Source organism: Ipomoea nil, unplaced genomic scaffold (genome assembly GCF_001879475.1).
Source record: "Ipomoea nil cultivar Tokyo-kokei standard unplaced genomic scaffold, Asagao_1.1 scaffold2036, whole genome shotgun sequence".
NCBI classification, from domain to species: Eukaryota; Viridiplantae; Streptophyta; class Magnoliopsida; order Solanales; family Convolvulaceae; genus Ipomoea; species Ipomoea nil.
Genome location: NW_017618464.1, coordinates 1,444,059 through 1,457,379, shown reverse-complemented (window position 1 = coordinate 1,457,379; position 13,321 = coordinate 1,444,059). Strand labels below are relative to the sequence as shown.

At 31.3% G+C, this 13,321-nt stretch overlaps 2 non-coding genes across 2 annotated transcripts; both read right to left on the bottom strand.

Annotated features, from left to right (window-relative positions):
- Positions 1 to 1,064: 1,064 nt before the first annotated feature.
- On the bottom strand, positions 1,065 to 1,148 carry TRNAL-CAA. The gene has a single exon. It is a non-coding gene; the product is annotated as a tRNA-Leu (tRNA).
- Positions 1,149 to 1,213: 65 nt separating this feature from the next.
- Positions 1,214 to 1,297, bottom strand: TRNAL-CAA. Its single transcript has one exon. It is a non-coding gene; the product is annotated as a tRNA-Leu (tRNA).
- Positions 1,298 to 13,321: the final 12,024 nt, after the last annotated feature.

The following is a 13,321-nucleotide window of genomic DNA, read 5'->3' as shown; positions in this document are numbered from 1 at the left end:
TCACCGAGAATGGTGAACACAAGACAAAACGATGTCGTTTTTAGGTAAAAAAAAAAAAAAAATTCACGGATGTGGAGTTAACGGCCCGGGTTTGATCAAATTATGAATTTTCTGTTATGAGATTATGAATTTTATGAAAATTCATAATCTCATAACAGAAAATTCATAATCGCATAACAGAAAATTCATAATCTCACAACTGAAAATTCATAATCTTATAACAGAAAATTCATAATCTCATGGTTCCAAAGTGAATGTGTAGGCATGGTTCCAAAGTGAATGTGCAGGCATGGATTCATAATTTATGAATGTCTGTGATTTCGGACGGGAATATGTAGGCATGGCTCCAAAGTGAATGTGCAGGCATGAATTCATAATTTATGAATGTCCGAAATTATGAATGTAATGAAAATTCATAATCGCATAACAGAAAATTCATAATCGCATAACAGAAAATTCATAATCTCATAACAGAAAATTCATAATCTCATAACAGAAAATTCATAATCTCATGGTTCCAAAGTGAATGCGTAGGCATGGTTCCAAAGTGAATGTGCAGGCATGGATTCATAATTTATGAATGTCCATGATTTCGGACGGGAATGTGTAGGCATGGTTCCAAAGTGAATGTGCAGGCATGAATTCATAATTTATGAATGTCCGAAATCTTTGTTCACCTCAAATTAAAGTGAAACCGCAAAATGTGAAAATAAAGAAGAAAAGTCACGCAATTAATTTTAAAAAAAAAAAAAAAAACATAACGGTGTACTAACACCGTTGGAACCGTGTTCGCCATTCTACCGTGTTCACCATGAATGGTGAACACGGTTCCATGGCATAACGTCTGCTTTTACATCGTTAACACAATTTTATAGGCTAATGAGGACTGAGTTGGTGGAGCCAAGACAAAAATAATGTCAGAAGTGAGATTTGAACCCCAAGCCCTCTCACATTGACTTAAGCTTAAATCTAGTCCTTTAGACCACACGGCCATCCCGCCAATCAATTTACAAAATTGATTTTAATTTTAATATCAATGAGAACAAGTTTTAAAAAGGAAATAATGTCAGAAGTGGGATTTGAACCCACGCCCCCTAACGAGGACTAGAACTTGAGTCTGGCGCCTTAGACCACTCGGCCATCCTGACAATGAGGTTAGAAAATTTATTTCAATTTTAATATTGAATGAGAACAAGTTTTAAAAGGGAAATAATGTCAGAAGTGGGATTTGAACCCACGCCCTCTCACGAGGACCAGAACTTGAGTCTGGCGCCTTAGACCACTCGGCCATCCTGACTTCACTGCTCAAAAAATTGTTATGTTACTTATATATTTAAAAACAAAAAGAATTTATGTTGAGATTGCTTTGATACTTCACAATACGCTATTTAATGGCCTTTCGTATTTCTCTAGATAAGGAGTATTGTGCGAGTGTTGCAGACACAAACTCCAAAATGTACACTCATGGGTGTTTTGGTTCATGAAATATTAGATTAACTAAAAATTTGAATTTGAAAAATAAAATGATTTTATAAAATAGTGTGACGAGCGGTGTATTGGGTAATTGTGGGTTGGCCATACCTATGTGCATTTGTAACGGGCGGTGTGCAATGTACTATCGTACACTGTGGCCTTCATAGTTGTACAATCTCCGCTCCGATGTTAGGTTATGCATTTGCATGGTCGGTAGTGTGCATTTGGGGTTGTTGCATGAGCTAGGGTGTTCGATATCCGTCATTGAAGGTCGTGCCCGCAGTTGAAGTTGGAGCAGAAGCTAGAGGATAAATGGGTCATCTCCTATTTTGCTAGTGCATCCACACCTTCATCTTGAGAAATCAAATTAAGGCTAAAATTTTACCATTACTAAATTAAACTTTCAAGTTTGCAATAATTATAAAATGAACACCGCGCACTCTTAAAATTTTTTAATAATTATAAAATTCAATCTGTATTTTCTTTACTAAACCTTCAACCATTGATAATCATGATAGACGGTTGAGATCAATCCTCACTTTTTGGATCGTAAAATGCATGTATGTGAAAGGCAACAAATTGAAGCACCTGGGAAATTAAATAGATTACTTAACTGAAACTTTGGACATTAGCAAGAATTTATTAATCTGAAAACAAATTCAAACTTCACCTACCCTCTCATCATTGATTATATATTCTGTTTCCCTCAAATACAGACACTTTCCTATTTCTATGAAAACTAAATGCCTGGGCCTGACAGAAGTTCCTTGAATTGCCTTTCGATCTGGATCACCCAAACATAAATGGCGTTTTGATGAAGTATATACCCATAATTACGAAATGGGTTTACAAGAAAATCATTTCCAGTTTGACCAATAGTTATTAAAACGACGTTGTTTTGTGTAATTTTTTTTTTTATTCTTTTTTGTGAGATCTGCTACAATATACATTTTTATGACTCATGACATTCCATTTGTAATATCTGACTTGGTGTTGATGCGGGGTAACATTGGGTTTCTTTTGAGTTTGTACTATTATTTATTAAAAATAGAATAAAACGAGTGATTGATCGAGTGTGTAGAATATAATCTTTATACCTGAACATCATGAATTCGATTCGGATAATGTACAATAGAGCATCAATATAATTGTCTCTACCTATAATTTCAATTCAATGCCCATTGATCGCAAATTATGCTGTGGAAACGTATTCACCATGCGCATGGTGAACACATGGGGTAGATCCATAATTTCTATACTGTAGATTCATTTTTTTATTTTTTTTAAAAATGTAGATTCATAATTTTGTTTTTCATTTGTTGTTATAGATATTATTAGAGTAGTCAATTTGATCTTTATTCCAAAATTCTATAACTATAGATTATTAGAGTTTTGAATAATAAAGTTTCATTCTCTCAAAACATAAACAACTAGATCTCATCTTTCAACCAACATAATCATGAATAATAAAATGATTCAAATGAAGATTGAAAAATATTTTAAAGTTGCAAAATTTATTTATTTATTATTTGAAATAGAAATCTTTCTCTTGATACTTAATAGTTGTAATTTGTAAACTTACTCTTATTAGTTAATAGTTAATTACATTGTTAATTCTTTTTAAACTTTTTTCTAATTAATTAGTTTAAATTTGCAAAATAATTTCTTTATTATCACTTAAATAAAGATCTATTATTATATTTAACAGTTTAAAATTTGTGTCCTTATGGTTATATTATAATTTTTATATTAAAATAAAGTTATAAATTAAAATTTATATATTTAATTAATTTTAAAGATTAAAAATAATTATAATATAATAAAAATGTAAATAAATAATTTTTAAGTTGTAGCTCATTATAATAAAAATAAATACATAAACTGATAAATGTAATAACTTCATACTAAAGGAATTGAAACAAAAAATATCTTATTTTATGTTGATTTAATTTTTCGTGGATAGTCATACAGTAAAGAGTTTTAAAATCACATCTGAAGGTCTTTTTTATTTTTATTTATTTTTATTTTTTATTTTTTTGTAGTTTTTAAACAAACCCTATGATTAGTTCAAATGTTAAAAATGTAGTAGGGTTCTAATAAAGGAAAGGGCTTCCAAATTAAGGGTTAGCATGCATGCTTAAGAGATTGCATTATATTACTAATGATAGAAAGACAGGTCCATTTAATGTAGAATTATAGGGTGAGAAGTGACATTTGTTTGTGACGCTGATTAATTAAGGTTACTGTTAAAAGCAGTAAAGCAAATATCAATAGGACCACTTCATAATTAATTAAGGAGCTTAATTGTGGTAGGGACATTCCATCTATGTGTAATTAACTTAAACCAAACCTTCTTAAGCCCCATAGTCGATCTATTTCTCACTAATAATAAATTGTGTAATCCCACACAAACAGTAGTCAATAATTATACCTTCGGTCACTGATATAAAAATTTAATTTTAATATACTATCTAAAAATAAAATTTTCATACATTAAAAATGAACATTCAATATATTAAAAATAAACATTTATCAGTAATTCATTTTGTATTATAGTTCATCAGAGTATATATAATTTGCAATGTACGACGATAAGCCTTGCCTACCGGACTGGCCCTTGATCAGGTTTAGGGGATAATTAATGAGTCCTTTAATGTGATTGGGACTTAAAATAAAGAGATTAGTGAGGATAGGACTTAAATTAAAGTATATTCCTCTTAATTCAGCTCAAATTATTTGTTAGGTTTGAATTATTCCAGCTCAAAATGATGAAGGGAAATATAATATATGGGACCATCACTTGACCTTAACCACCCGCGAAGATAAATAATTTTAAGAAAAGTTGGTTTCATTATATAATACTTCCTCCGTCTCATTTTATGTATGTGATTCGATTAACGAAACTTGACTGAAGTTATTTTCAATCATATTTTTCATAATATTAAATTTAGTATTAGTATACAAAATTTATATTTTTAGAAATTGTACTAAAGATATTATTAAACACAACAAATCAATATATGTGTGTGTGTGTGTATATATATATATATATATATATATATATATATATATATATATATATATATATATATATATATATATATAGAGAGAGAGAGAGAGAGAGAGAGAGAGAGAGAGAGAGAGAGAGAAAGAGAGAGAGTCCAAGAATATGGAGACAAGCTAGCTAAGTTGGTCGGATAGTTAACTTTTCGACTTTTTATGAGAATTACTGAACTATCTATTTACTTTCTTGGTTTGAGCCGGTTAGCTATAGGAAACTTAGGTTAGTTTAAATCCGTGGTCCTTTACCAACTAGGGTCATAAGACGAATTTCATCCAAAGCGCATATTCTGAATAGTTAGTAGCAAATACGCTTCTTTATTTTCTTATATTTGCATAGCAATCAATTGCGCATACGTACGCTACATTTTAATAATGGTATACTGTTGAACTTAACCCATCCAACCTTTCCCCATTTTAATAATGGATAATGTTGAACTTAACCCATCCAACCTTTCCCAACAGATATTTTTTTTAGCGTTTCAATTCGGTTTGCACATCTTGAGATTGCTCAATCACATCACCATTTATCACGGATGCATAATTTTGTTGGCGATGGAATTGTTATGAAATGTCCATGAGAAGGGCTTTAATTAGAAGCCTAGTAATTAACCTACCGCCCTAATTCAGCATGCTAATGTTTCTTTTTCTCTAATCAAGATTATTAGGTGGAATGGACATCGTCCGATGTTCGAGGTTATCCATGATTACCTAATACCCAAGGGATTGGATATTAAAATATTCCGCTTAATCATAACCAAACAAAAAAAAAAAGGTTTAAATTAAAGCACCTAATTAATCTTAACTTTATTAAAAGAAAATAACATTTGTTTTAGTCCTTACATCATTAAATTAATCAATTTAATTTGCGTATATTTTAAAAAATGCCACAACTATAATAAAATGGCAAACTAAGTTGTTTATTTATTTTGGATTTAAAAAGAGAGATCTCGCAAGAAATTAATTAATTAGTCAGCCCTTTTAGAAACACAATATCATAAAGAGACACATGTCTTATAATCTTCACTCAAAATCTTGTGAAAAGGGAAAGTGAGTTCTCAATCACCTACAAACAACTCATAAGCACTTAGGAGATAAACACTCTTTATAAAATCAATTGCTTTATTTTTCTCTCCATAAACATGCACCACTCATACTTCTAGATGATAGGACTATACAACGGGTTTCTCCAAACTGCCATACAACCTCATCATTAGAGATAAAATACTACTTTTGATCCTATCACAAAACTTGACAATGAGACTGCCAAGCTAAACTGTATTCTTAAAGGAGTCGATCATTCCCAATTGAAACTAGAGTGTGCAATGAGACAACCAAACCTATGAGGATGTCTCGTTACTCCCAAATAAAAAACTAAATTATTAAGCAATGTGTTGAAATTTATGTTAAATACTTTTAAATATCATATAATACATATTTCAAAAAAAAAAAAAAATCATATAATACACATTGCTTATACTTTGCACTTATTATGAACTTTTAATGTTTCTTATACATACTCTATATCTTTAAATATCATATTGTACACTTTTAGTACATATACTTTGAACAAGATGACGAGACTACACAACAAGACTCCCCAACTCATCATGCATCCTTGTTAGAAGAAATTGAGGGAGGTTGAGAGAATAACTCTCAACTACTCATTTTGAATTTGAAATGAGTGGTTGAGAGCTTGGATGACCCTTCTGCTAGCATGTGTATATACCTATCTTGTATAGTTCCTTGATGAGAGAGTTCAATACATATACAGTTAGTAGTTTATGTACACGTTCTACATGGTATCAAAGCTAGGTTTGGACTGTGAGGTACTAGGCTAAGGTCGGATAGGTGAGTCGACTCTGAATGAAGAATCGCGCCTCCGTCTCCGAGCAGCTATGACAACCACGCGCCGACGCGTGAGCATTTTTTCCAAGACTTCTCCAAACCTAGATTGTAGTAGTATCATCGCATGTATGGTTTGGTTAATGTTGAAAGGGTACAATGCTAGTGAAAGTCGAGGTGGAGAGGTCACCATAGAGGACATGGTGGTTTTGGGAGGGGACGTGGAGGCATTCGAGAAGGACCAAGGGTGTGTTATAATTGTGGGGATCGGGGTTATTTGTACAATCAATGTACAAACTGTTCAGGCAAAAAAGTTTTGCTAGTACTATTGTCAAATCATAAGGGAATATGGTGGTTATGGCAGATGAAGAGTTAGCTATGTTCAACCAAATCAAGATGTCTTCTTCCTCGCAGCCTCCATTCAGTCAGGAAACTTTGCCATATGCGTCAGCCACGTTTGTCCAAACATGTAACCCCACGTCAGTCACGGGTTGATAGTGGGTTATTGACTCAAGAACTAGTGACCATATGATAGGTAATCCGAGTTTCTTTTCCACATTTTTTTCCCTTTAATCATGGTACTATAGTTACCCTAGTAGATGGTTCTACTACTCTTGTCTTGGGTAAAGGTAGTGCTTGTGCAACTCAGTCATTACCTCTTTCCTATGTATTGTACCTACCAAAATTTCCTTTCAATCTACTCTCTATAAGCCAAATTACCAAAACCTTAAACTGTTGTGTTTCATTATATCCCAAGTATTGTTTATTTCAGGATCTTTTAACGAAGAAGACTATTGGTAAAGGAAGAGAGACTGGTGGGTTGTATGTGTTGGAACAATTTTCCCTTAACTTTGAACAATTAGTGTTGGCGGTGGAGATAGTTATGGCTTTGGATAAGACTTGACAATGTATCAAATAATTGGATTAGATTAATGTTAGCATGTCTGTACCGATTTAGTTCATTGATTCAGTATGTTATATTTGAGAGAAGATGAATGTCAGCACCATAGATCCCCTATTACTATAAGTAATTTAGAAAAGGAAATTTTATTCAAATTGAAAATTTCATTCATGGTAAATGTGTGTGATACTAATATTTTCTTTAAAATCAATTCACTAGAGTGCTAGGAGCATGAAGGATTTTCTAAGATATCATATACCTTGCTCTTTATTATAACGTTTTGTGGTAGAATAAGTGAGTTGTAACACTTCTCATGTACTACAATATTTAATAAGATATCTAGTTTAAAAATTTAGTTTGTATAACGTGTTTCTAACAAAAAGTTTTAAAACTGTGTATTGTTACATGGCCAACAAGTATTTACACTTTCTTTCTATATTGTTAGAGTAGTAAATTACGTGATCTTACAAAGAAAAGATATTAAACGTGTAAATTACACATCAGTGTATGAACAACAATTGTCCTCGAACTTAACACGAAACTTGGTTCACACGCACACACAAATCAAAAAAAATTTAGAAATTGAGATAGGGATAAGAACGAAACACCCCCGAAAACATAGATGAAAATAAAAATAAAAATGGAGATTAAAAGTAAGAAATATGCCTCTTCACATATTCCTAACCCTGTTGCCATTCCTACTTATTGAATTTTTTTTTTTTTCTTCTCAAAATGGATATACTAAGAGAGTAAGAGACAGACTTTGCTGATCACAGATCAAAAGAACCAAGAATATTAAATAAAAAAAATTAAAAACTAAAAAGGCCGTAACTGCCATGATATAAACTTTTGAACTCAAATAACTCATATCAATACAGGCCGGTTCACCCCATTGGGCCAGCTAGATTTGTCTCAAATTTAGAAAAAGAAATTTTCTTATTAGTGCCACCCATAAATGATATTTGGTGTGTACATTATTATGTGATAACCTACGATTACAATTACATAAAATTATCCAATTAGAGTACATTTAACCTTTGGAAGTCCATATTCAGTAACAGAAATTTACAAAAATAGATGAGGTTACAAGTACCATCACCTAAAATTTACTTCAAAATTTTGTCTAGAATTAAAAAATATATATCCTAACATTGGACTAATTATATCACTGATCAAAGTTCATCTTATATACATTAAACTAATACGGTGGATGCATAAAAATAATATTGTAGGTACATAAAAATAACACCAACAATAGTAAACTTGTGTATTTTTTTTTTTTTTTTTTTAAGAAAAACTTTTGTACTTAATAGTAGTGACTTTTATGAATCAAATTTATGTACCTAAGGTAATGACTCATTTACTTGCAGATTTGTTTTAAATTTTTTTAAAAAATTAATATAAATATTATTTAAAAAAAAAGAATTAAGTAGGTAAAATTTTCAGATATACCATTGCCAACATTTATGGATCAAAGAAGTTTCAATGCTTCAAATCGGGTCACAATATAATACAAGTTCACCTTACATACATTAAACTAATACGGTGGACGCATAAAATAATATTGTAAATACATAAAATGACACCAAAAATAGTAAACTTTTGTACTTAATAGTAGTGACTTTTATGAATCAAATTTATGTACCTAAAATAATGACTTTATTTACTTGCAGATTTATTATTTTAATTATTTTTTAGGGAAAATGGCACTTTTTCCCCTGTGTTATATGCTTATAGCACTTTTTCCCCCTGAGTTATTCATGCATTCACATTTGCCCCCTCAATTATTATAAAAGTGGTGGTTTTCCCCCTGATAATATTAAATGGACATTTCTACCCTTAAAACAAATATTTTATTTTTTTTTCTCTTCTTCACCAAATTATTACTTATACGTAGGGATGACCACGGTTCGGTTCGAACTGAACCAAACACTATAGCAATCAAATTAAAAAATTTCGATTATGATTCATAACATAACCCAATATTTGGGTTTCCGTTTATTAAAATCGTGAACTGGAAAAAAAAATGGATCCTGAATCGTGAACCGGAGGTTCAAATCGGAACAACTACTAGCAATAGCTTAAATTAGAATTATAATATTTGCAAATAGTGTATGTTTTTTCCCGCATTTATATTGACTCTCACATATAAGTATATATAATCGCGATTTGAGTTTTATTTTGAACCGTCGGTTCACGATTTTGGATCCAATTTGAACGGTTGGTTCAAACTTTCTTTTAAAATTTTATTTTTTTATTTTTAAAATATTCTGAATTTAACACTTAATGTATTTTATTTTTTCAAATCGTGGTTATAATTTGTTGGAGAAGAAAAATAAATGAAATATTTATTTTAAGGGTAAATATGTCCATTTAATATATCAGGGGGAAAAACTGCCACTTAAATAATTTAGGGGGAAAAAGTGCTATAAGTATATAACAAAGGGGGAAAAAGTGCCATTTTCCCTATTTTTTAAAAAATAATATAAATCTCTATCTCTATCTCTATCTCTATATATATATATTAAAGCAAAATGATTATGGAAATTTTTTTCCCTCCAAAGTGTGAAAGCATTAATTGTATTCACATTACTTTATAAATTCATGTAATTTTAATTACAAATCAAATGAACATTAATCTGGGGCTTCGATTCTTGGAGCTGTTCTTTCTTGGAAGCAGAAGTAACTGTTAGCCGTAGCTCATGCATAAACGCGAAGAAGAAGAAAAGCTTACGCAAAATGACTATTTTGCCCTCATGAATAAAAAATTTAAAAAGGTTTAAGTTTTTCCGGTCAATTTCCACCGATGATTTGACCTTAAGGACCAAATATGCTAAAAACGCATAGTTAAATGACCAAATTGTTAGTTTTAAAAGTCATGGAGTGAAATTAACATGTCCTCTATATCATAGGATCAAAAGTATAATTTGCTCATTTATTAAATTAATAATAGTCCGTGCACTGCACAGGACACTTACTAGTATTATCTATACTATATATAAAAACAAAATCCTTAGATTTTAACTTCCCGCCCAATTCCTAAAAAATCTCCCTTCCTAATAAAATATATTGATTTCTACTTTCCCATTTGTACAATAATTCTGCGTTAAAATTCTGTTCTAATATTATAAAATAGTGTAATACAATCTATACTATATATAAAAACAAAATCTTGAAATTTTAACTTCCCGCCCAATTCCTAAAAAATCTCTCTTCCTAATAAAATATATTGATTTCTACTTTCCCATTCGTACAACAATTCTGTGTTAAAATTCTATTCTAATATTATGAAATAGTGTAATACAATCTATACTATATATAAAAACAAAATCCTTAAATTTTTACTTCCCGCCCAATTCCTAAAATATCTCTCTTCCTAATAAAATATATTGATTTCTACTTTTCCCATTCGTACCATAATTCTGCGTTAAAATTCTGTTCTAATATTATAAAATAGTGTAATACAATCTATCTATACTATATATAAAAACAAAATCCTGAAATTTTAACTTCTTGCCCAATTCCTAAAAAATCTCTCTTTCTAATTAAATATATTGATTTCTACTTTCCCATTCGTACAACAATTCTACGTTAAAATTCTATTCTAATATTATAAAATAGTGTAATACAATCTATACTATATATAAAAACAAAATCCTTAAATTTTAACTTCCCGCCAATTCCTAAAAAATATCTCTTCCTAATAAAATATATTGATTTCTACTTTCCCATTCGTACAATAATTCTGCGTTAAAATTCTGTTCTAATATTATAAAATAGTGTAATACAATCTATACTATATATAAAAACAAAATCTTGAAAATTTAACTTCCCGCACAATTCCTAAAATATCTCTCTTCCTAATAAAATATATTGATTTCTACTTTCCCATTCGTACAATAATTCTGCGTTAAAATTCTGTTCTAATATTATAAAATAGTGTAATACAATCTATCTATACTATATATAAAAACAAAATCCTGAAATTTTAACTTCCCGCCCAATTCCTAAAATATCTCTCTTTCTAATAAAATATATCGATTTATACTTTCCCATTCGTACAATAATTCTGCGTTAAAATTCTGTTCTAATATTATAAAATAGTGTAATACAATTTATCTATACTATATATAAAAACAAACTCCTGAAATTTTAACTTCCTACCCAATTCCTAAAAAATCACTCTTCCTAATAAAATATATTGATTTCTACAATAATTCTGGGTTAAAATTTTATTGTATTATTATAAAATTGTGTAATACTATTCCTATTCTAATCTATATCTATTTTATATATCAGTGTTGCAAAAATTGTGTCGCTGGCCGCGGCGAGGAAGGCCGGAATCGGCCTCCTCAGCGGCCGCCTTGCCGGTTGAACCGGCCTTTAATTTTTTTTTTTTTTAAGTTGTAAAGTGTCAAAAGTTCGGCAAGGCATAACTTTTGAATCCGTTGTCCGTTTTGGACAAATGTTTTTTTGAAATCGCATATTTTTTTGAGATCTATCCACCACAAACTGCCGTAGGCGGTTTGGCCCACCAATTTCTAAAAAAAAAATACTTTATTAAAGTGTTTCTAAGAAAAAACTATGAGAACCTTATGTTTTATTAATGAATTTTTAAAATTTTTAATTAAACAATTGTCCCGTGCATTATTTAATAATATTTCTTTATAATTGGTCAAATTATTTAATTATGGTAAATTTGGGAATAATTAATGATGGTAATAGAAATCCTAGAAGAATATAGAATTGAACAATATTTAATTATTGTTATATTATTATTGTGACTCACGGAATACAAGAGTTAATGCCATTTTTGGTCCTAGACTTATTGGGGCAGTGACACTTTTCATCATCCATAATAAAAATTGCCACTTAGTAGCCACTGTTATTGATCGTTGGACAGTTTTGATCCTCCGTCAATGACGCCGTTTGTTGACCGTGAATTAGAAGGGCTTTTCTTTCTTTTTATGTTCTAATCCTTGTATTTCTCCATCCATTGGTCACTGCTACATCCATTTCTTCAAACTGAGGTTATCCGCTTCAGTCCTTTCTAACATTAAGAAACCATCTTCACCCAACTAACAATCACGAATTTTACATGTGACATCAATCTCACGATAATGGAAACAAGTGCGGTTGGAATAGAAAGGGCGTTAGTCCATGCTTGTGGAAATTTTGTCGAGCATACAACATAACTATCAAAGTCAGGAATATCACCCAACCCATCCCTTAACCTTTCTGCATCAACTATAATAGGTATGCCCCTACTCTTTGCCTCCTGCACTACAATCAAAGCAGTCTCATGCAGCCTTCCATCTAAGTAGACAATATTTACTCTAAGCGCTGAAGACAATTTTGATTTGGGCATGTAGACCCTCAGATATTATGGGTGGATATCCTGGAGTGAAAATGCATGTGCGAGTTTTTTTTTTTTGGTTGTCAACAATGACATATGTGAATGGTGAGTTTCCTCCTTTGGACACCACCATAAAAGATGTATCAACACCATCCCTTTCAAGCTCATCAAGTATTCTTTCGCCATGCGAGTCATCAGCAACCTTAGATATGATCCTTGGATTAAGACCAAGACGAATTTTATCATCCGGGTTTTATCAAAGCATTGCCAGTGTTACCACCTCCTTGAACCTCAAAGATGGTGCTATGAATTTTATCATCCGGGTTGGGGAATGAAGCTACAGCAGCCAGGAAGTCAACACCGGCCATTCCAACACCTCAGACAATGCGATTTTTGGGGAACGGCGGATTCCACATTTTCAGCTTGAAACTTCAATGAATTTCAGGTAGAATAACAGAGTTTTTGAGGTTGTGCACCAAGTAGTTGTGGTCAGAGAGAGAGAGAGAGAGAGATGTGAAGGATATTTGTGGTCAATATGGAAGGGGGGACTTACAGGTGCAAATTCTACATCGCGCCATCTACAACTACAACTGATATTTACCATAGGAGGGTTCGCCGACCTGCTGCCCTCTCTGCTTCACCGAACCAAAAACCACCGGTGAAGGCCCCAACCTCGCCAGATCTGT